The following is a 5000-nucleotide window of genomic DNA, read 5'->3' on the forward strand; positions in this document are numbered from 1 at the left end:
ACACACCTCCTGCCTTGAATCTGTCAATGCCTCATCCAAGCATAACAGCCTACCCTATTTTATTTTATGTTGGAGTGGTCTATTTTCAAAACGGCTTTTGATAAGCATTCCAGTAAACCAGTATTTAAAGCAGTATTTAAAGCTGTCTCATATTTTGGCTGGATGTTTTATTTCTTGTCTGTATTAACTGCTACAGCAAACAGCACAGGCCATAAAGTCTTACGGAAGTGTCCTTGCATGAGTAATGGAATCTTTCAGGTCTATTTAGCTCAGTGTGTCTTGGACATCGGTCTGTCTGTTAGTCCGTCCGCCCGCCCGCCCGCCCCTCTCCACCCCCAACACCCGCTCTGCACAGTAGCTGGGCTCGTTAGCGGGCGTCTGGGTCTGGCCTGTGTTTAGACAGGGGGGGGGGGTCCGCCCGCCCCCCCCCCCCCCCCCTCCCTCTCTCTGGTCACGTGTTGTCGGCTCGTCGCTCCTCTGACTTCACAGAGGGATGCTGGGAGTATTGTCTCGTACCGGCCCGACCCGTGTCGTAACCCATCAACCTATCGGAGACCCTGGTGTTTATGCTCTCATAGTGACATCATTGACCCCTATCTCTCGCTGGTTGATAACCCGTCTAGCCGTTCAAACGCTGACTTTAATCAACATTGATTCTCTAAACCAGCTTGGTTTAGTTATCTCTCTTCTGTCCTGTGTGTGTCTTTGACAGATAAATCCTGTGCATCGTGTGCTTTGTTAATCAGTGTAGCTAGTGCTGTGGCGTCACCTCTAGATGGTCGTGTGACCGCGCCACGGAGCCATGGACCTGTCCCTTGTGTTCCCCTGTATTGCTGTTGTGACGCTTTTGGTGTTGTTGTTTCACCAGGAGGCTCTTTACCTTCTGGGTTGTCTGACGACGACTGGTCAGATGTTTTTATCAGTTCAGAGGTCAGCGGACCGCCCCCTCCCCTCCCCTCCATGCTCTGGTCACAGCGTGATCCGTCCGTCCATCTCGTCCTCTTTTCCTGACTACCTCGCTCTCGTCCTCTCTGGCAGAGGTTACACCTGGCACGGGCGAGGTATCGGGTAACGTCCAGGGAACGTCGAGAGAATGTCCAGGGAACGGCGGGGCTGGGTGCGCGACAGTCACGGCGTCTATAAATAGCCCTCCACCCGGCGTCGCCCGGGCCGTTTTAGCGTGGCTGCGCGGCGGATTACCGTCAGGTGTAAAATCGGTCACTTAATCCCGCTCCGGTAAAAGCGGCGCTCTTTTTTAAAGTCCCGCGGCCGTGGAGGAGAAGGCCGGCTCGCGACGGACCTGTCCAGGTTCACGCCCGAGACCCTGCTCTCTTAGAAACACACGTCTGTAGTCGTGGTGGGTGTGTGTTGCGGGGGAGCTGGTTGTTGGGTTTCAGTGAGCCAGGTAACCATGCAAGCGTGAGTCACCGGCCTGCTTGGGGGATTAGCATCTCCAGGAGTAAGACTTCCCGTGAGAGGCCCCCGATCCGAGAACCCTCCCTCAGATAAACCTCCAGTGGAAAGACACCGTGGGCAGGGCGGGGAGGGGAGGGCGCTAGTCTCACACGGCCGGACCTTCTCCTTCATCTCAACATGTTGTTTACGCTGAGCCAGCACTGGAGAAAGGTCTGGCTGGACTCCCATTCGGGGATAGGGGGTAAACAACAGTCAGTCATGGGAGGATGCTAATCTGTCAGCACCAGGGCAGAGAGAGAGAGGCAGGCTACGCTAGGCTAGGCTAGGCTACCAGGGCAGAGAGGCAGGATACGCTAGGCTAGGCTACGTTCAGGACGTGCACGGCTAGCAGATAGAAGCGGTTGCGTACCCTAGCCAGGGGAGTCTCAGGACAGCAGAATCACATCTCCAGCTCCAGCCACAAAGAGCTGGGGGGCGGGGCTTAGGGTGAGGCTGGGATAGAGATGGTGAGGGCCTCCTGATTGACATATCAGAAAACAGATTATCTGCCTTTGTGTAATCTTATCCTGCATGTGCATGTTTTTCTTTAAACCAATCACACTCGTCACTCATGGGCGGAGCGGTTGCTAGGTTGTTGTTGTTTCACGTAGTCTGGATTGAATCTGATTGGGCCGGGAATCAGATCTGTCGCCATTGATTGGGCGGAGCGAATGACAAGGCTTATCCCCAAAGCCTACACCCGATGAGTCAGACTAGGAGGGCACTGATAGGGGCGGGGTCATGTCGCTGTGAGACATCAACAATCTGTTTTGATCTTCAGGCTCTGAGCTGACCCCCTGTAGTAGTCTACTCAAAACCACAACAGTGGATATCTGTCAGAGGAGATTTCATTGGCCAAGATCTGTGAAAAACATGGCCTGTGTGGTGATTGGTCAGTTGAGTAGCTCTACAGTCGGTCTAGTATCAAAACCAAAAGCACCAGGGCAACAAGTGCAGGGCCTTGAGACCTCCTTTAAAATAGTCCTGTTGATGCTGTGTGTTTCCTGTGAGCTGTTTGGGCCTCGGCCCACCCTGCTATTACCCCTCTCTCAATAGGGTGTTGCTGTGGCAAGGGTGCTCCCTCAAACTGGCACTTAACTCTCACTCTCCTCCCCACAGCGCCCGTCCCTTAATGACAGCCCAAAATACACACCGTAACCCGGCCCCCTACCCCCCCCTCCGTCCAACCAGAGCCGCTCAGCGCGTCAGTACAAACAGAGAACGCATACGCACGCCACCCTTAAATGCGAGGTTCGAAATCTTGCCACATTCTTTTGGGAGGCGGCGTGTTCTTATTTATTTAACCGTTGTTTAACCAGGTTTGTCCCATTTGAGATCAAATATCTCTTTTGCAAGGGAGACCTGGCCAAGAGAGGCTGCACATACCGTTTCATAGACACAAATACACAACATACAGATTAAAAACAGTAGAATTGACAATCAAGTAAATCAGTTAAAACATTTACACTCATAAAGCCTGGATACAATAAGACTAATCATGGATTTGAATGTTCAAAGACACCAGGCTTTGAAGTTTGAGCTCCAACTGCAGTTTAAACCATGAAGTGGGAGCAGAGAAGAGCCTTCCTTCCCAACTCCGTTCTGACATTGGGAACTGCAAAGTGAAGAAGAGGCTCCCTTCTTCAGGACAAAAAGAGATGACAGAGAAAGAGATGTCCTCCCATGTTTTGGGACGGGCCAGTGGAGACGCAGGGGCCGGGAGACAGGATGTGGGCGGAGCCAGAGCCAGGCCGTGGCTGGCAGGCTCGGAGGAAATGCCTGCGCAGGAGGAGGAGAACGGGAGCGGCGGCCATCGAGGGGCAGAGGCGCTGAGCACGGGGGAGTCTGCACAGAGATACCGGAAGAGGGGCGGAGCCAGAGACGGGGGGGGGGGGGGAAACGTGCAGGGGGGCGAGGGGAGACGCGCGCAATTCGGGACAGACAGGCGACGTCTGTAGGTGTTTTCAAATGAGCGAAATGAATGAATGAATGAATAAATGAATGAATGAGTGAATGAAACTTTTATTTAATATGGACATCACAATTACATTGGAACAGTCACAGTAGACAGACCAGATGCATTGCTTAAGTGTTTGTAGCACAAGAGGCACAGGTCACCTACACTCGGAGTCGCTGAGGTGTGAAACTGTGTGTGTGTGTGTGTGTGTGTGTGTGTGTGCGCGCACGTGTGTGTGTGTGTGTGTGTCATTACACAACTCGTTCTCGGAATAAAGAGGCTGCAGACGAAGAGCTCATTGTTGTGAAGAATAGGCCCTTTGTCGCTGGGCTGACAATGATTTTGACAGGGATCCAAAATGAACTTTCCCACAAGAGAGACATGCGAGTGGAGGAGGAGGGGGCTTGTTGTCTCAGTGAATTGTCTTTTCTTTGATTCTTCGATTCTTCTTTTCTCACATCTCTCTCCCAAATTCAAACGCTCTTGACAGCCTTTCATCTGTGTCTGATGGTCATATTTGGAGGGGTGAGGCTGCCACACACACAGGCACGGTCAAGAGACGCACACACACTCCTAAGCAAACTTTCTGTAATGTTCTTCCTTGGATATGTCAAGCTACGCTTTAACGAGCGCCCCTGTGCAATGCAGTGGTAGAGAAACACAATTGTTTCTTTCACAGCCTGGTGAAAACCCTCTCTCTCTCTCTCTCTCTCTGTCTGATCGAGCTGCCCCATGTGGGGAAGCCCTGGCCCGGTCCGGCCTCTCTGCTGAGGAACCCAAGCTATGGGTCAGTCTCGGTAGCACCTCTCACAACCCGAACAGGGCGTCCAAATTCAGCTAACAGAGGCGAATGTTCGCCGCAAACATGTTTTCTCCAAACGGTCACATTTGAACGGCTTTTAATGAACGTTCCAAATAGTTCGCATAAACGCAACAATGTTCCAAAATACCATTAGGCTACACATAAAATGGCTTCAAGAAGACAGTGTTTACTTGCTGCGGCATCTTTTGTCATTGATGACAAACAATCCCCATCTGGAAGCACATCTCCAGTAAGCCTGGGTCCATTGTGATCCTCGTTCCGTTACTGGCGAACTACCTCTCCAGACTGTTAGCTTCTGTTAGCAAACGTTTGCGGCGAACACAAAGCTAACGGAAAATAGTTCGCAAACGTTCGCTGAATTTGAACGCACCTCAGGACTTGGTCGGCCTCATCCATCCACCTCCTCCACGCGGCTGACCAAAACGTCACTGTCGCGCTTTGCCGATGGAACGCAGGTCATTGTTACACGACGACAGCGTGTGACTCGACGCTGAGGGGAATGTTCGTCACATCGCGTAACCGGTCGGCCATGGCGGGAAGCACGGGGGGGTCTTGTCGCCGGGGTCTTGTCGGCCGTGTGTGGGGGTCTACATGGCGAGACGTACATTTCCTGACCCGCTGTCAGCTGACACTGACCAGACCGACTCGTCTGAATCTGAATGTGAGAGGGGTATTGGAGAGGGTTTAGCTGTGATATTGCTGTTTTTATTAGACTGTAGCTCTCAGTGAGAGAGTGTGTTAGATTATGGCGTGACATACCACTGC

At 52.2% G+C, this 5000-nt stretch overlaps 1 protein-coding gene across 1 annotated transcript in view; it reads left to right on the forward strand.

Moving 5' to 3' along the window:
- Nucleotides 1-5000, forward strand: part of sgip1a (SH3GL interacting endocytic adaptor 1a) — a gene marked incomplete at both ends in the record, with an annotated part of 52325 nt that overhangs the window by 3758 nt on the left and 43567 nt on the right. The window lies entirely within an intron of this gene.

Source organism: Borostomias antarcticus (assembly GCF_949987555.1).
Source record: "Borostomias antarcticus genome assembly, chromosome: 3".
NCBI classification, from domain to species: Eukaryota; Metazoa; Chordata; class Actinopteri; order Stomiiformes; family Stomiidae; genus Borostomias; species Borostomias antarcticus.